This window comes from Vicia villosa, linkage group LG1 (genome assembly GCF_029867415.1).
Source record: "Vicia villosa cultivar HV-30 ecotype Madison, WI linkage group LG1, Vvil1.0, whole genome shotgun sequence".
Classification (NCBI taxonomy): Eukaryota; Viridiplantae; Streptophyta; class Magnoliopsida; order Fabales; family Fabaceae; genus Vicia; species Vicia villosa.
In genome coordinates, this window is record NC_081180.1 from 133,714,616 (window position 1) to 133,735,209 (window position 20,594).

The window sequence follows — 20,594 nt, forward strand, 5'->3', positions numbered from 1 at the left end:
CAAGATGTCCCATTTTATCACAGTTATAGCATTTGTAGGAGTTGCAATCCTTCGCGTAATGACCATACTTCCCACACTTGTAGCATTCGAAGTTGGTGTAGTTCGACCGACCACCTCTTTGACCTCGTCCTATGTCACGCCAATTTCGTTGGCTCGACTGTCCTCTCTCGAAGTTGTTGCCTCGACCACTTCGACCACTATCACGACCTCCACGGCCACGTCCTCTTCCTCGAAAGTTTTGAGAAAAGAGAACCTTTTCGTCTTTGGTGGACTCCTTGGTCTGAACTGCTTCGTCGTTTGTCTCCTCCTTCTTTTTGATCTTACGTTGTTCGTGTGCCTTGAGAGAACCAGCTAGCTCTTTGACTGTGAGCGTTGCAAGGTCCTTCGACTCTTCTATCGCGCACACAACATTCTCAAAGTTATCAGTTAAAGATCTGAGAATCTTTTCGACAATACGAGCATCAGTCATTATTTCTCCATTTCGATTGAGTTTATTCACCATTGTTTGCAAACGCGTGATGTATTCTGATACAGTTTCCGACTCCTTCATCTTCATTCTCTCCAATTCTCCTCGAAGAGTTTGAAGACGAACTTGCTTGACTCGGTTAGCTCCTTTGTATACTTTTTCTAACGTGTCTCATGCTTGTTTCGAAGTCGTTGCACCTGCAATCTTTTCAAAGCCCGATTCATCAATAGCTCAGAACAAGATGTACAGTGTCGTCTTATCCTTCGAACGCGTCTCTTTCAACGCCTTGGTTTGAGCCGCCGTATACCCTCCGGTATTATCTGGTTCTGTGAAACCAGTTTCAACTGTCTCCCACGAATCTAGAGATCCAAGAAGAGCTTTCATTTGGATACTCCAGTTTTCGTAATTCGCCTTCGTTAATCGTGGTAGCGGCATTTGACTCATCGTATTCGCCATTAGCTCTGATGCCAATTTGTAAAAAACTGACTGCTACTTCTATTCTGCAGTTGTAACAATTTTGGACACTTTTAACACTATACTTCCACTGTTGGAAGACTTGCTTTAAAACTGCACATAACACTTTTTACACTATACTTCCACTGGTGGATATCTTACTTTAAAACTGCACTTTTTACTTTCTTGTTGAAAATGAAAATACAAACAAGTCTTTATATAGACCTAAAAGACTTCTGCTATACTAGGAAATTAAAGCAAATAAATACTCTTAATATGTCACTATCTTTTGGCTTTTCCACTACAAGAACTCTTGGCATTTCAACCACAAGAGACTCTTTATTTTTATCAATAAAAATCCACTTAATAACATTAAAGTTTATTCAACAAAAACAACATTAAACAAAAAAAAAATACTTTCAGAGATATATCTAGAAAAATAAGAAGGTATTTTAGGCAACTCGCATGGTGAGTGAGAGAACTAAAGAGTGGGGTAAGATATTGTCTAATATAAAAAGAGCTTGACCATTACATGGAGGAAAATATATTTTTGATAATAAAAGAAATCCAACGTTCTTTGCAAAAGTAAAATCAGAATGCAGACACACTACATATTACCTAAAACATTACCTAAAACACATTAAATATATTGGCACCCATTTAGTATCACCTATCATACGTAACACTCTAATAACGTTATTCATAAAAAGTAAGAAAAAAACAAGACCTTTGGATGGACTATATAGTAATACTCAATGAGCAAATAATGAGAAAAAAAAAAGTGTGGAGTGCAACTCAACAACCACAATGCAATCCATAGAGAAAAACTAGACGAAAAAAACAGTCCTAGAAGAAGCCAATGACGGTGAAGCCACGACTTACCTTTTTCTCCATACACCTTTTGTTTTCCCTACAGATATGGAAGATTCTAAAACTAAAAGTTCTGAGTAAACTCAGTCGGTTAGATCATCTATTTGGTAATGCAACTCAAGTTGATACCTAAATTATTCAATTTTTTAAATGCAACTCAAATTGATACTTAAATATTAGAAAATATTGTATTTTCCAATAACATATATATATATATATATATATATATATATATATATATATATATATATATATATATATATATATATATATATATATATATATATGGGGACGTATCAAATGAGAACTTTGGTTATTATAAGAATGAGAACTTTTAATAACAACCGTATGATTTAAAATCAATGCTCAGATATGCATTTATGTGATATGTATTTAAATCAGAATCTATCTATTAATTATTGTCTTTTAAAATTTGAGTGAAATCTAAGGCATTGATTTTAAATCATACGGTTATTATTAAAAATTCTCAGTTCTCACGAATCGACACATATATTATGGATTAATACAATTCTGTTAATTATAAAATATTAAAAATCAATATTAAACAGAAGATTTGATTTGAACTTTTTAACAAATTTATTTTATAATAGTTCATTTTATTTAAATAGAAATTTTACATTTGATTCCAAATTTGATCTAATTATTGAGTAAGTATTCTTTTCATTTCTCAAAAGAAATGGATGTGTAAATTATTATATTATAGTTCGATGTTCGATGTGTCGACTATTATTTGGGATGAATATTCGATTTGACCTCAAATTTGTAAATTTAAAAGGATTTTTAGATCTTTGTACAAAATTTATGGAAACAAATAAGTGCAATATATTCGATATGGTTTATAAGTTTTTGAAGTTGACTTTAGTCTTTACAAGTTGTAACTGGAAGCATGTGTTGTGTTTTTTCAGCTGTAAGCTATGTAATAAAATGAGTGATCAATGATTAAAGGATAGTCTTATATTTTTTATAGAAAAAGATTTTCTTGAAATAATTAACAATGATGTTATTTTATTCCATTTGCAAAAAATGGATAGTAGAGGTTTGTCATTGTAAATGTATTTTATTAAAAAAAATATTTTTTATTTTAAATATAACTTACTTTATATTTTCTTGTATGTTTAACCACACCAATATACGGTGTCTAGATCCGTCCCTGACTCACACCTCCATTCATGCACAAGAATATTGAAGGTGAAGATGAAAGAATATAGAGAAAAAGAGAGAAAACTTAACAAACTTTTCTAACAAAATTTCTCAATTGTTTTCAACAGCATAACAAACTGAACTGAATGTAGCTTCAGTTTATATACTAACCAAGTTCCAAAATAAATTCCAAATGAAAACTAAATGCAACTAAAATTGAGACTAAACTCAAATGTAAGACTTGAATATGAATTACGTTTCAACACCATCCCTTAATTCATATTCAAGTTAAAATCATCAACACCAATTACATCCCTCAAATTGATGAAGTGTTTAGTCTTTTGCTTTGGTCAGCACATCTGCAAGTTGCTTCTGAGTGCTACAGTGAACAACTTCAAGCACTCCATTCTGAACTTGATTGTGCAAAAAAATGAAACTTTGTGTCAATGTGCTTGTGACTCCCATGCTGTATTGGGTTCTTGGCAAGACTTACAGCAGATCTATTGTCTATCATCAACTTGACTGGTTTGCTTACTTTGAACTTCAGTTCCTGCTGCAAATTCATCAGCCAAATCGCTTGACAAGCAAATAATGCTCCAACAATGTATTCAGCTTCACAGGTTGACAATGCAACCACCACTATGCCAAATTTGTCCTTTAACAGCACCCCTACTAAAGCGCTTTTAGGAGAAAGCGCTGGTATAGGTTTCGCTAAAAACAAAATAAAAAAACACGCAAAAAAAGCGCTCTTAAAGGGGGGGTTACGAAAGCGCTTTCAAAAAGCATTCTTATATGGGGGGTACGAAAGCGCTTTCAAAAAGCGCTCTTATAGGGGGGTACGAAAGCGCTTTCAAAAAGAGCTCTTATAGGGGGCTTATGAAAGCGCTTTCAGAAGCGCTCTTAAAGGGGGGGTACGAAAGCGCTTTTACCCTAAAAAGCGCTGGTAAAGGCAGGGCTACCAGAGCGCTTTTTAAAAGCGCTTTCATAGCTGTTTCGTTAATTAAAATTTTTAAAATCAAAATAATAGCTGTTTCATAATCCCTAAATCTTCTTTCACTGCCATCGCTGCCCAGAACGAAGAAACGAAGAACCATCGCTGCCCAGAACGAAGAACTCCATAAAAACTCAAAACCGTATCTCATCCTCAAAACCGCAACACTTAATATCCATAAAAACTCCATTGCTGCCCAGAATACGAAGCTAGACAAAGAAAAATCCCTGCCCAGAAAACGAAGACGAAGAGAAGACGAAGGTACACGATTTATAGTTCTGTTTTTGACATTTGAAAGATTAGTGTTTATAGGTATTTTATTCAGACCTTTACTAGACCTTTCAAAAAAGACAGTGTATGTTTCTTCAGAAATAATGCATTTTTGTGTTCTCTGAGTGATGCTGGGGATGGAATAGACCAATGAATATATATTGTGACATAACTGTATAGTTCAGCTTGTGTACCCATTCAGCTTGAGAGATTACTATGTCGTTATGCTGCCGAATGATATGTTTGTTGCTGTGAAAATTCTGTTTTTATCTTTGAAAATTTAGACATTAATCTACATATAATTTAATAGCTGAATTTTAAATATGTTTTGAATAACATTATATCAAAACTAAGTAGTGTGATGGAGTATCAATTTGTTTGAGTTGTATCAATATTTGAAGGCTAGACCTTGGGTTTGTTAAACTTGCATTGTTTAAATAATTGCTGAAGATGTAACCATGCTATCTTTGAAATTGGTGTCAACTGATCCTAACTAGACACACCAGCATGTTAAGGAGAGGGGATTCTAGTTCTGTTAAAAAGGAATAACAAAATTTGATTATCAGAACCTTGTATGTTGACTGTGTAGATTGCTTTAAGTGGCCGGTATGCTTGTAAATGAAAAGCGAAAATATGATTAAGAGATAGCCCTTTATATATGTTGCTTCCTTTCTGTGTTATATAGGTTAGTGTATGTCCAGCGATGGTTTTAGGTTGTAGTTTGTGCTACAGTTTGCATATAGTTCCTTCACTTTTATGATATTTGTATTTAACTGCATCGTGTGTGTGTTTAAATTTATAGTTACTTTGAAGTCTCTGGTTTCTACTTGTACAACACCGATTCAAACCTACCCATCTCCCACATCAAGTCTAACTCAGGTTACTATCCCTTTCTTCTTGCTTATAGTTTGTTGTTTTCTGCTTATAGTTTATTGTTTATGGTTCTATTTAATATCAATTTAGTGTCTCTCAATCAGTTTTTTGGTTTGTGGACTTATATTACCTTGAAATAATGTAATGTCTTCTTTAAGAAATCGGGTATTCTGATTAGGTATTCTATTATTCACACTTTATAAGATCTCATTAGGTATTCTGATCAAGACATAATGATGATAGCTATTTATTATCTTGACAGAATTCCTTAGTACCTGATAGAGAAACCAAGAAGCATTTGTTTAGCTTAATTAAGACATGGATAAGACATGGATGAATTCAAACCGATTGTCGAAAGAGTACGAGAAAGGGGTATGGGAATTCGTTGAGTTTGCGGTTGCGCACTCCGAAGACCCGATTCGAATGTCGTGTCCTTGCTTGGGTTGCTGTTATGGGGATAAGGTTGACGGGAATAAGTTGGCATCGCATTTACTACGGTTTGGAATTGATAAAAGTTATACATGTTGGACAATGCATGGTGAGAAAAGTAACGGGAATGCTGAGTCGAGGTGTAATAGGAAGTATGCTTCAAACGACGATTGCACAGACACATACGATTGCGATCGAGTCGAAGAGATTGCAGAAGCGCTTGAAGAAGATCTTGAGGATTGTCCCAAAATGTTCGAGAGGTTGGTAAGCGATGCAGAGAAACCGTTGTATGATGGTTGTTCAAAATTCACAAGATTGTCTGCGGTGTTAAAGTTGTACAACTTAAAGGCGGACAATGGATGGTCGGATAAAAGTTTCACAGAGTTATTAGCCCTTATGAAAGATATGCTACCAAAGGATAATGTTCTTCCCAATCGAACGTATGAAGCCAAAAAGATGTTGTCCTCTATTGGCATGAGCTATGATAAGATACATGCATGTCCAAACGATTGCGTTTTGTTTCAAAACGAGTATGCAGCGTTGAATGAGTGTCCTAAATGCGGTGCCCCTCGATATAAGAAAAATTTGTCTCCTGCCAAAGTCTTATGGTATTTTCCTATAATTTCGAGATTTAGACGCATGTATCGTAGTGAGACCGATTCAAGACACTTGACTTGGCATGCAGATGAAAGAATTATTGATGGAAAGTTGCGACATCCGGCAGACTCATGTTGCACCCCAAAATTTGCCCTCTTCATTGTGCTATAAGTTATGGTAGACGCTTATTTCGTCGGCCAAAAATAAAGAAAAAGTATAAAGAGTTTCTTATGCATGATGTGTGCGATCGTTAATTCAACGGGGATTCATTGGATTTCATAGTGAGTTGTTCTTATGTGCTTCGATTTTTATCTTCATCAAAGGAGTTCTCAAAGCCTTATGGTTATGTTAAAGTCCTTTGTTGAGGGAGTACCTTTGCCAAAACATGATATATGACTTAAGAATTCATTACAATCGATGCATCCTCGCTCTTTCAGATTGTTTGGTTGTTTGAAGTGCAAGTTGCTTAGGGTTTAAATTGAAGACATGTTTTCATTAAGGTGAAGATGGGGATTCATTGGTAATTACTTGATGCTATGTGTTCAAATTGTTCAAGAGCATATGTTTGTTCATGATGGCAAGATTCGGCGCATACGAGGGATTTCTTAAAATTCAAGTTACAAGCATAAAAGACATATATCATTCATTCAAATTTCAAGGACATAGTTTTATCAAAATATTCATTACAAAAATGTCTAAAAATATACATTCAAATTCATTGTTCAATTCATCATTATCCATACATTATCCATATTTCCATTCAAAATTCCCTGCAAAATACAATTTGATGTTCATTACAAGAATACAAGAATACCAATTGTCCAATTATCCATTACACAAAATATTCAAATATCTCCATATGCTACAAGAACTTTCAGTGGGACCAAAGTCAAAAACCATCAAAAAATCTAAATGCCCTTTCACGTGTTCTTCAATTCTTCAAGACCATCCCTTTTGCGCAAAACCTCACGCTGCATTTCAAATAAACCGAACCGCCTCCTCGGTTCATACCCTGCTTCCAAAACTCAATTCGCAGCCCCATAATACCAACAAAAACCGAACCTGCAAGGGGATGGAGCCGGTTCAACAATCCATCAACAAACTGAAGAACAAAAGCATAACAGAAAAGAAAAGAGAGGAAAAAATCAGGGAGAACAAAAAAAACCTGTAACTGAAAAATCGATAACAAACTGGCTCTTCAATCATCACCAACGCTTCAACCTTCTGAATTCACAATCTCAATTCTCCAGAATCCTTCACAAAACTGTTGAATCTTCATCAGCTCCTTCACGTGACAGAACTTTCAACCATCATCTTCTTTGTAACATCAACAATCTTCATCATCTACAATCACGCTCTCTCTTCAATCGAATCTTTCACTATACGAAAAGTAACCAGAAAATCTCCATCGAAAGCTCTTCAATCTTCACCTTGAATCCACACAGAAAATCGCCAATCTTTCTCGCGTTCTTCAATTCACGCAACATCATCAATAATCTGCAGAAACTTCACATAGAGTCAAACTTCGATCTTCATCATTAGACCTTCAACGTACATCTGCAGAATTATTAGTATCATTCATCATCATCAATTCAAGAACATACGGAGAATGAGAGGAAGAAGAATGAACGAATAAGAATGCAAGCGAGCATACCTGAATTCTTGAGGAACTTCTCCAGATTTCGTACTCGGTTTCGTCAAACTCAAAGAGTCTCCGAACTTGTCTCCGTGAAACGAAATGGATCGTCGAGGGATTTGAGAGAATCGAACGACGCGAGTGAGAGAGTGAGCCGAGAAGTCTTGAGATGAGGTCGAGATCGGAGAGTCTAGAATCGGAATCGAGAGAAAGGAAGACGAGATTGAGAGAAGAGATGGTGTTGATTCGCGGCGGCGTTCAAAACGCTCGCCGGAGAAGGTGGGATTTCCGCCGCCGTCGTTTGTCTGAGTGAGAATAGAAGATGAAGTTCAGCTTGTCACGCAAACATAACCTTAATCCCTTTCTATTTCATTCTTTAATTGATTGATGATTAGTAGAGATTAAATGAGAATTAATGTGAGATTAAGTCTGATGTTTTTTTTTTGATTAAGTCTGATGTTTGAAATCATAAAAATCTGATTAATGCAAGTAATTGGATCGATTGGTTGAATCCCTTGGGCCTTTACCACTTTTGCGCTTTGCACCCCCTCTAGCCCAATCACCACCTTTTTTTTTATGCTGAAGAAAAATATGTACAAAAAACAATCAACCTTGGGCCAAACGAATTACTACCATACAGAGGCCCATCGCACCCCCTTTGTTTAGCCACAAAAATCTGTACAAAAACAATATTATGGGCCTTGCGCCTTGCTTAGACTGTACCTCAATTTCCAGCAATACACCCCCTTGTTTGCATGTTTTGTGTTTAGATTTAATTTTCTTTTTAGTATTTTCTTTCTAGATTTTTTTGAGACATAAAATCATAATAAAATTTGTTAGGTTTTGGATTTAATCTTGATATTGTTTTGTTAAATTTTAGAATTTAATCGAATAGTTTGTTTTGGTAGCTTTTGGTTGAGTATAATGCCATGAAACAATAATTTTTGTTAGTTTCCTTTAGCATGATAAAAAGATAATAAAAACATGTATATTTTGCTTGTTAGAATTTAAATGTTTAGTTTAAATTCTTTGATAAAATACCATGAAAAATATTATGTTTGATTAGATTTCTCGCATTATAAAAAAAATGACGTAAAAACATGTAATATTTTGCTTGTTAGAATTTAAATGTTTTGTTATATAGTTTAGTTTTTATCGTTTTTACCCGATTTTACCGTTTCGGTGTACCTTTTGACTTGTAAATAATTGTTTTGGTTTTCATAATACTGTACATATTTGACTAACATTTGAGTGTTATTTCCGGTTGTTGTCTTACTTTCGCTCGATTTATGTTTTAAAAGTGTATTAATGTCAAATTTCTCATTTCGTTATCCTTTTTCGGTGTAAAGCACCAACGCAATTCCGATTGCGATGTTTGTTATCTCTAACTTGTGTGCTAGTGTGCAAGGCATTTGGATAGTCACCGATCGACACTTATTGCTCGAGTGTCTCGCTTCACTTGCGTGACACGATTCTATTCACTCGTGGCGTGTTCTCATCCTGGAGACACGTTTCTATTACTTTATATCTGCTTGTTTGGTTTGCTTGTTCCTCTTGCAGGTGTATTGTGATTATGCTCGATGCGCAAGTCGACCTTCGTGTGCTTTCATGACTAATCGGTGTGCTGACCATTCGCTTTTGCTATCTAGCTCGCTCGCGGGATCCTAGTTTCCTTGCTCTCTTCGCTTTAGTTTACGGATCATCATCCGTTTGGTATTGATCCCGTTTCATTTTATTTTTCTCGCACTTTATCGCTTTCTCGCATCATCCAATAACATGAGAAGTAGGACTTAGACATTCATCTGGCCAAGCCCTCGAAAGAGGCTCTGTTTTTGTTGGTGTGTTTATATTTGTGCTTTGCGCAGGGAGTCACAGTGTAATAAGTCCTATATGGCACTCCGTTAAGTCCTCATGGAAGGCATGCGGAAAGGGTTAGCAATCAACCCCCGCCTAGTCTCATCGAGTCCGTTCGGTATGCGCATGCTACGCGTTTCTCGCTTCCGAACATGCACAAGATCTTGTTATCGAGTATGTCAGGAAAAGGGTTCATGTAGCCGGACCCCCGCCTTTCCTATAGCTCGCGTCGCTCGACGCTGATGCTCGGTGTACGCACGCACCGTTTTCCTTTACGATCCGTGACGGCTTGGTTGTTGAGAGGGACTCGCTCCTCTTGTCTATGGCCCGGTCATTTTCGCGAGGTCTAATGCTTGGTTGACTTGGGTCGAGTTGCTCCCCTTGGCTATGGCGGGACCGCTTTTCTACCATTCGGTCAGTACCGTTGGTTTTGTTTGCTTTACGAGCGGAGCTCGTTTGTGTGACATTATTGTTTGTTTCCCTTATCCCTCATAGGTTGCTAGTTTAGTTTAGACTTGTACCCTCTGTATGATAACATTAGGTAGAAAGCTTTCCCCCTTAGCTTAGGTCTTCCTCATGCATTCTTTAAAACACAAACCACACTCTTTGATTTTCTTTTCTTAAGAACTTGTTATTTCCGCTCCATTCCCAAGCATAAGTCTCCAAAGGTCGAGCAGCGGAGTGTGAATGTAACTCGTTCACCTAAAAAACACAAAACAAACAGAAATTAGTTAGCCGAGCTACGGTAGCTCTGATTCTGCAAAACAGATACGTAGGCAGCGGGGTAGGGCCCGTGCAAGCACAATCCTTTATTTTCCCTACATTTTGCATTCGTTTTAGTTCAGATTAGGCGTAGATTTGTTACACACCCATAGTTTTAGACACAGGCGTGGATACCATCGAGTACGATGGGCGCGAGGGGTGCTAATACCTTCCCCTCGCGTAACCGACTCCCTTACCCTTTTCTCTGGTCGTGAGACTGTTGTATTGTTTGTGGTTTGCTGGCATTCCCTTCCTTTTCAGGATAAATATGTTAGTGGCGACTCTATTAATTTTCGCGGTAGCAACAACTCACCACAATGGATGAAAGTTGATACTGATTATCCTGAATTTGGAAAAGAAGCAAGAAACCTTCGCTTGTCATTGTCTACTGATGGAATAAACCCGCATGGTATTCAAAGTATCTCGCATAGCACATGGCCTGTGATTCTTATGATTTATAACCTACCTCCGTGGCTATGTATGAAGCGTAAGTACATGATGTTATCTATGCTAATTTCTGGGCCTAAACAACCAGGGAATGACATAGACGTATACTTGGCACCCTTAATCAAAGATTTAAAGTTTTTGTGGGAGAACGGTGTGGAGGTTTACGATGGATATAGGAAAGAAAGTTTCAACTTGAGGGCGATGTTGTTTGGAACAATTAATGATTTTACAGCATACGGAAATCTATCCGGGTACAGCAATAAAGGCCAAAAGACGTGTCCTGTTTGTGAAGATGAAACCGATACGACACGATTGGAGCTTTGTCAGAAGAATGTCTTTCTCGGCCATCGTAGATTCTTAAATTCTAATCATCACTACTGTGGGTGGAGAAAAGCATTCAATGGAAAGGTCGAACATCGTACAGCCCCGCCTTTTTTGTCAGGTGATCAAATTTTTGAAAAGGTGAAAGATGTGAGCACTCAGTTTGGCAAGCCTTTTGCACATTCACTTGTCAAGGGTGGGTGGAAGAAGAAGTCAATTTTTTTTGAACTTCCATATTGGAAGTCGTTGTACGTAAGACATTTCCTGGATGTTATGCATATTGAAAAAAATGTATTTGACAGTGTCATAGGTACGTTACTCAATATACAAGGAAAGTCTAAGGATGGCCTTAACATAAGGAAGGACATGGTAAACATGGGAATGAGAACTGAATTGGGACCCGTAACGAAAGGAAGACGAACATATCTGCCACCTGCTGTTTACACTCTATCTAGAAAGGAGAAGAAAACATTGTGTAAGTTCCTCAGTGAAGTTAAAGTTCCGGAAGGCTACTCTTCAGATATTAGAAGACTTGTGTCCATGAAAGACCTCAAGTTAAAGAGTTTGAAGACGCATGATTGCCATGTTATAATGGAACATTTTTTACCAATAGGTATACGTTCTATTCTTCCAAAAAAAGTAAGAAGCGCAATAACTAAGCTGTGTTTCTTCTTCAGGTCAATTTGCAGTAAGGTGGTCGATCCCGTGATCTTACCAACATTGCAAAAAGAGATAGTTGTTACTTTATGTGATCTTGAAATGTATTTTCCTCCCTCGTTTTTTGACATAATGGTTCATCTAGTCGTTCATCTTGTGAAAGAGACACAATTGTGTGGACCAGCTTATATGAGATGGATATACCCTGCTGAACGTTATATGAAAATATTAAAAGGGTACGTGAAAAACAGAAGTCGACCGGAGGGTTGTATTGCCGAACGATACGTTGTTGAAGAAGCGGTTGAGTTTTGTACTGAATATCTGTCAAATGTTCAATCAATTGGACTCCCCAAATCTCATATTGTCGAAAAAAAAGAAGGAAAAAGGCTAATTGGAAATAAAGTTGTGACAGTATCAATGGTCGAACGGGATCAAGCGCACTTGTGTGTTCTGCACAATGAGATTGAGGTTGAGCCGTATGTTGAAATGCACAAGGTTGTTCTGCGAGATTTAAATCCGAATAGAAATGAGAACTGGATAGTACGAGAGCACAATCGAAGTTTCATACCGTGGTTTAGGGAACATATTTATTCAAAGTATCGTTCAGATCCTGCTTCAGTAACAGAAAGGTTGAGATGTTTAGCCTATGGTCCAAGTGTAATTCTGTTTTCTTATAGCGCATACGCAATTAATGTATACACATTTTATACCAAAGAACAGGATGATAAAAGTACTATGCAAAATAGTGGTGTTACCTTGGTAGCTGAAGCAATGCACATATCAAGTGCGAATGACTTAAATCCGAAATTTGCAAATTTGTCATATTTTGGGGTTATTGAGCGCATTTTGGTGTTTGATTACGCGAAGTTTCAGATTCCTGTATTTGGTTGCAAGTGGGTTGAAAATAATAGTAGCATACGAATGGATAAGTCAGGATTTTTGCAAGTGGATCTCAATAGGGTAGGGTACAAAGATGAGCCTTTCATTCTAGCCTCTCAAGCTAAACAAGTGTTCTATGTCAATGATCCGACAAGTACGAAATAGTCTATAGTGCTTTTATCTAACAAAATAGTTGATGAAAACACTGAAGATCAAGGTGATATTGGTGTTGGCATTGAATCTTGTACAAGAAACGATCAAAATGAGAATGAATCTTGTACTAGAAATGATCATAATGAGGGTATTTGGATCAATCCAACCGTCCGCGTTGTTAAGAGACGCGTAGAACACAATCCTACCAAGAAAAGAGACGTTAGTGATAAAGGTAATAGTATACATATTCCGACTAATTTGCTTTATTCAATTTGTACCGATTGTTTTATTCAATAGTATACTTATTCAATTTTTGTGCATATTCTCGTTTTGTACATAACTTTTGAACCATGTATCCGTTTGTCGACTTCTTTACATGTAACTATACTATTCTGACGATTCCGGAGCTGCTCATGCACTTATCTTTACATTTCGGGACTGTTTTTTATCGGTTTTGCTTCTGCCCGTAATCAAAAGTCGGGCTTAGGGTCTGAATTTCGGAAAACCGACTTTATTTTTGAGTTCGTGGGGACGTTTTACCATAGCCATGTAAATTTCGTTCAATTTCGACAACTTTCTTTTTTGACGCTTATTTTGATTTCACCGATTTCGTTTCCGATTTACTTGTACATGCATGGTTTGACTTCCATTTGACTTGTATAGATTGTTATCTTATTAATAGTGTACTAATGTGCTTTAGTTTGTTTGATACAGGTTCAATGGCTCCGGATAGAGATGCTCCACCTGAAAACTCACAAGAAAGAGATGCTCAAGAAAGAGATGCTCCGGATACAAATGCTCCACCTGATACTGAAGCAAAAGAAGTTGCACGAGGCATCACCATTATGAAGGGAATTATTCGACATAGAGACCAAGGATTAGTATACCATTTGGAATGGAATTCTGATAACCAACCAATTGGTCCTAATTCTGCAAAGTTGACAAGCTATATTGGTACACTTGTTCGTATGCATATTCCAGTCTCCGTAGCTAAATGGAATCTGAAAAACGAAGAGTTGGATGCGGAAAAAAAAGCGATTTGGGACGAGCTTCAGGTATCATATATGGTTGTTGTTATTATCTTGACGATAAATTGTTTAAATTACTTATACTAACACACTATGCGTATGTTTTCTTGCAGAGGACTTTTGACATACCAGATGAGCGTAGACGCTACATACTTAGTTTGGCCGGAAAAAGATATAGAGGGTGGAAAGCTTTTTTGACAAACACCTATCTTAAGGATAAAGATGGAAACTTTCTTGAAGAGGCACCGGGACGGCCAAAAAAGTATGAGATCTTCATTGATGAAAAAGATTGGGTTGAGTTTGTAAATCAAAGAGATGAAGCTTTTCGGAAAAGGAGTGTCACAAATAGTGCGAGAGCATCAAAACCCGCGTATCCATACAAAAAAAGGCGTTTGGGATATGCACGCTTAGAGGATAAAATTGTAAGTAAATAGAAATGCGTTTTAATTAATTGTCTAAATGTGTTTTATTTGACGATTTTATCATTTGTGTCAATGCATAGTTAGAGGAGACTAAAAGTGAGGAAACCTCACTTCCTGTACATGTGTTGTGGAAGGAAGCTCGTGTGGGCAAGAATCAAGCTGTCGATCCCGATGTTCAGAGAGTTTATACTGAATGTGTAAGTATAATACTGTGTCTTTAATTAAATCAAATGTTTTTTAATATATAAATGATTTTTTATCTCCACTAATAATTATTGAAATGTAAATGAATTACAGGAGACCTTGTCGCAATCGGTGTCCACCGGTGAGGACCAGGATGATAGGAGCGTACTTAGTAGAGCACTAGATGCTCCTGAGTATCCCGGTCGGGTGAGGGGTAATGGTCATGGTGTGACTCCAACCTCTTTTTACAAGCATCCTAGGAGAAGAAATCCTACCAATCAAGAAGTGTTGCAAAAATTGCAGCAATTGCAAGCACAAGTCTCTGAATTGCAAAGAGATAAAGATATGTATATGAGAGAAAAGTGCAATACTGCATCGGTGAAAGAAACTAGTGATAAAGCTAGTTTCAACTGTCAAAGAAAACTTCCCGAGGTAATTATAAATTTCTTTTCCTTACAAATTGTTCTATTTTATTAACGATAATGACTTTATATTTACTATTGGTTTAGGGCATTTCTTCTTGCCAACTATACTTATCGTCACCGAATTATCGCCTAGTTGGCGAGGGAAAAGTGCACAACACTGTGGGAGATTTACTTCACCATAGACCGCTCCCGGATGGACACCTGAAAGTATCAGTTGATGTTGTATTAGATCATGATGCGGTGTTACCGGTACCTGACATGGTCTCAGAGACAACATTGATGCGAGATGCAATAGGGTCATTTGTTGCATGGCCCTCGGAGCTCATTATCATTGGTGATGAGGTATATTGAAAACCATTATGAATCATTTAATTTTCGAATGTCAAATCTGCACCGTTACGTTAATTATTTTTTACATTTTAATTTTAGACTGCTCCTACAAAACCCGCAATTAAGGGCAAAGGGATTTTACAGAAGGAGGAGTCTGTTGCATCACTAAAAGAGGTACATTTAAGGTGTTAATATATAATTTGAATCTAAAACTGCATGATTTTATATTTTATCGATCGTTCTATGATTTTTAGGCATCTGCTTGGGGGTCACAACAAGTGACACAGGAAGTTCGTAGCGTACCACCTAAGGGTCCTCCGAAGCAAGCGGCAAAAAAAGGTGGTGCTTTTGTGCCTCGATACCGGACGACGCTCGGAACACTTGTTGATATGCTCGATTTGAAGGAAGGTGCTCTCCGTCAAATCAATATGGATGAAGGTATCTTTGGTGTTGAATTCATGTCACATATTGCAATAGATGACTTGGAAGAGATTTTTACGCATGAACAACTAGGCGTCGCTAATATGCACTCGTACATCCGGTAATATTCACTCATCCGATATATTATTTAATTAGTCGAACAGTTTATTTACACATTATGTTTATTATGTTTTTCACTCATCCGGTAATATACACTAATATGCACTCATACATCCGGTTATTCACTCATCCGCTAATATGTTTATAATGTTTTTATTTAAGGTTGTTGCATGACAAAGTGTTGCGCGGGACTGCATTGTCAAACAGATTCTGTTTCGTGTCTTCCGCCCATTGTAGCGGAATGACAATTGCTTCGGAACCGGAATCAGTTAGACAGCGCTTAGTCGATAGATTCATGTCATCCGGCAATATAGAAAGTCTGATGCTTTGGGCGTATAATACCCGACCAGTAGGGTTAGTTTCTCATTCTTGGTTCATTTAATCTTTGTTTCTTTTGCGTAGCAAAATTTTCATATAACCTATTGTTTTAATTTATAGAGCACACTGGTTGTTGCTTGCTATCAACCCGATAAGAGAAGTGGTATATTTTCTGAATTCGGTAGATGGTGAGTGGAGCAATTATCCGGCTATGAAGGAAATTATTGATTTGTAAGTGGGATCGTTCTAAATATTCTTGTATATTTATATATTTAATTATTTGTGAGATTGATCTAAATATATGCTTTTATATTTTTGTTAGATCAATACAAGTGTTCCGAAGTCAACGAGACGCACGGGTATCACGGACTAAATCAAACAACATTACTTGGATCAAAGTGCAGGTACATTATTTTTCACAATGTTGCTTATAATATTTATGCTACTTGATAAAACAAGATAACTATAAAATATTATTTGTTTTTCTATGTAGTGTCCGATACAGCGAAACAGTTCAGATTGCAGATACTATGTTTTGAGGTTTATGAAAGAAATCCTTCAAATGAATCAATTAGAGATTCCAATCACGGTATGGATTTATAACTTAATTAGATAACTTCTTATAATTTATTACATTTAACTAAATCATTCATATTATGTTTTTATTCTGTAGTACTTTGACGAATTCCGTGCTGCTTCTTACACGAGACTTAAGTTGGAAGAAATCAAAGAGGATTTGTGTCAATTTTATATTCATCAGCTATTCATGCAGTAGGATTTGTGTCGATTTGAAGAGAATATTATAGTACTCTAGGATATATGGTTACTAACTTTGTTCATATTGTTGTCAATTAATATTTGAAGATAATATTGTTGATGTTAGAGATTTAGTTTGTTTGACATAATGATGTACATATATATATATATATATATATATATATATATATATATATATATATATATATATATATATAATTTTGGATATTATAATGGTATTATATTAGTATATATATATAGTCCTACCTATGGTTGAAAATATATCGTCGAAAATATATTACAGGTCGAAAATATTACAGGTTGAAAATATATTACAGGTCGAAAATATTACAGGTCGAACTGGGAGGCTGAAATTACAGGCTGCACTTTAAAATACCTCATTTAGCAACGACAGCGCTTTTAAAAAGCGCTCTTAAAGGTCCACATACGAAAGCGCTTTATTACAAAAAGCGCTGCCAAAGATTAAAAAAAAAGAAAGAAAGAAAAAAACGCAACCTACCAAAGCGCTTTTGGAAAAACGCTCTAATAGGGGGGCTACCAGAGCGCTTTTTCCAGCAAAAGCGCTCTTATAGGGGGTCTACCAGAGCGCTTTTTCCAAAAAAAGCGCTCTTATAGGGGGGTCTACCAGAGCGCTTTTTCTGGAAAAAACGCTCTTATAGGGGGATCTACCAGAGCGCTTTTAAAAGCGCTGGCTTTGGCAGCGCTTTAAAGCGCTGTTAAAGCCCAAAAAAAGCGCTTTTGTATGTCTTCCGTGTTGTAGTACACTAATTGCTTCTTGGAACACCAAGAAATGGGAGAATCTAAATACATAAACATGTATCCTGTAGTACTTCTTATGTCTATCATGTCTCCACACCAGTCATAGTTTGAATGGAAGAACAACTCAGTAGCATCTGACACTTCAAATGGAAACAAAATTCCATGTTTTAGAGTCCCCTTTACATACCTGTGAATTCTGACAGCAGCTTGTTAATATGACCACATTGGTTTACTCATAAACCTACTCACCATTCTAACTGCATATCATATGTTTGGTCTGGTATTGCACAAATATCTCGGAGAGCCACCCAACTGTTTGATGGTTCTAGAAACTACATCCTCACCATTTGGATTAGAGTCTATCTTATGGTTTGTTTCTGCAGGTGTAACTGAAAACTTACTGTTCATTAGATCAAACCACTTCAGCAACTCAAGTTCATACTTCAATTAATATATATTGATTCCTGTTTCAGAGTTCCATCTCTAGAAAAATACCATATTTCCAAGGTTATTTATATCAAAAGCATTCATGAGCTCCTTCTTGAACTTTGTCATCTCAGTAGTGCAACTTCTTGTTAACAATATGTCATCAACATAAAGACACGCCAAAATCACATTGCCATCAGAGGTATGCTGCACATACAAACCATACTCCATTTAACTTTTTTTGAATCCCTGATGCTTGAAAAATGAATCAATTTCCATATTCCAAGTTCTTGGGGCTTGCTTGGATCCATACAAAGCTTTATGCAACTTGTACAATATCCCTTCTTTGTTCTCTATCACAAATCCAGGAGGTTGTAACCTATAGGATTCTTCTTGCAATGGACCATTCAGAAATGTTGACTTCACATCAAAATGTATCAGAGGCCAATTCCTATTTGCAGCTATTACAATCATCAGTCTAATTGTTTCATGTCTAGCTACAGGTGAAAACACTTTAAAGTAGTCTAAATTGGATTTCTGTAGAAATCCTCATGTTATTAACCTTTCTTTATGCTTGACAATTAGGCCATCTGGCTTCAACTTTATCTTGAAAACCCATCTTACACCGATGGATTTCTTGTTCTTCTTAACAAAAGAAGCCTTCAGAGCCTGTTTAGACACTCTTTCAGATTTTATTTCAGTAATACGCAACTCTTGTGCCTCTAAACTACTCTGAAGTTCTTCAATTCTCATGGTTCTAGTGACTTTAGAATGTTCTATGGCTACAATTATCTAATCAAACAGAGGAGTAAGGGATCTTAGTACCTTTTCAATGATTACTTGTTTAGAGAGAGTTGCTCCATAAGCCTTCATCTCATTCGTGATCAGAGTCATTCTAAATAGGTAATTGGATACCTTATCATTGTTTTTCATGCTAAGATTCTCGTATTGCTTGCATAGAGACTGCAGCTTCACTTTCTTCACTGATGTCTCACCGTCATAGCACCGTACTAGTATATCCTACGTAGCATTTGTCGTTTTCGCATCAACAATCTTCTCAAACACCTTCATATCCAGACACTGATGAATATAGAACAATGTCTTCTAATCATTCTTCCACGTATCACATTTCTCGTTTCTTTATGCTTTTGTTGCATCTTCTGCGATCCGCGTGTAACCTTCATTTACAAGATCAAGAACATATTGAGCTCTGATGTTGAGTAAATCAAAAGAAAGTATTTTTATATTGTACCCACAGAGACTGGAGTGATATTACCAACAATTCGATAATTGAAATCTTTATAAGTTATGATTTTAAGATATGGTTTGATTTGATGGAATAAAACTGAAAAGTAACAAACTGAAAATAAAACGTAAGAATGCAAATGAAAGGTAGAGATTCGGGAAAATCTTGCAAGGATTGGTTTTCCTCTACTGTTTGTGTATGTATTCCACCGATTAATTCGCTATATTCATGCTATTACTCAAATCTCCACATAGTTCTCAAAAGCGAAGTGTATGTCTACAGGAAGTTTTATGGATTCCTTTGGTTTGTCCAATTGATGATTTCTCGACCAATTTGAACAAACTGTTGGTAATTAAGTTCAAGTATTCAACATGGATCTCAAATCTAATTCTATATCTATCAATCAGTATTTGAGCGACTTAGTATCTTTTTATTCAAGGATTTGGATGCAATTGTCATTAACACTCCAATTCACAAAGTTTAGAATTTAAGATCAAGATAGAATTGATAATCATAACAGCATATTTATATTAGAAGGATAATCAGTAAATATACATACTTTTTCAGTAGAGTATTCCATTCCCTAGCAAGAGAGAGTTTAGTTATCCATTATCATGGTAACTTGTACAAAAGGGAAGAATTTGAGATGAATGAACATCAATGATGATTCCTCGATCGTTGATGTGAATCCAACTCGATTCTCTGATTCTCTCTCCTAAATACTTCTTCCTAACTTATATTTCACTATTACAAACTTTAGTTATTATCAAAACTATTTTCCAACTGATATCTTTCTTCCTTTTTGATCTGTCTGCCTCTGAACAAAAACTCCGCTCCTTTTATAACAAATTTTTCTGCCTTAATTCGCGACGCGAACCAAAGTTCGCTTAAGCAAACAATTGCTTCATGGTTAAGTATTTGAATTTGACCGCCTTCAGTAAACCGCCAGAGTTCGCTATGCGAACTTTTATTTCACTTAAGCGAATTATCTTCGTTGCTACTCGCTATGAGCGAACTGAGAAGAGATGCTTCTGTTTCCATTCGCTATAGCGAATCGGGGCTTTGCGTAGCGAATTCTGCTTGTTTGCTTAGCTCGTTGTGGCTCGCTACTAGCGAATAATGCTGTGTTGCTTCTGTTTGTTTTTGAGTGTGTTCGCTACAGCGAATCGGGGCTTCACGTAGCGAATGTCCTTTTGCTTTGATTTCGCTGTGGCGAACCAAAAATCTATGATTGAGCTTTTTCTCCTTTTTGGTTCCTATCCTGCATAATGCAACACAATTCAAAGTATGTAACATTTCTTTATCAAATTATGCCAAAAAA

The 20,594-nt window shown here is 36.4% G+C and overlaps 1 long non-coding RNA gene across 1 annotated transcript; it reads right to left on the reverse strand.

The window, feature by feature from the left end:
• Positions 1-6,579: 6,579 nt before the first annotated feature.
• Positions 6,580-8,177, reverse strand: LOC131617232 (uncharacterized). The gene is made up of 3 exons (XR_009288490.1): positions 7,765-8,177; positions 7,276-7,667; positions 6,580-7,172 (listed from the first exon to the last, which is right to left on the reverse strand). It is a non-coding gene; the product is annotated as an uncharacterized LOC131617232 (long non-coding RNA).
• Between the last annotated feature and the right edge of the window lie 12,417 nt (positions 8,178-20,594).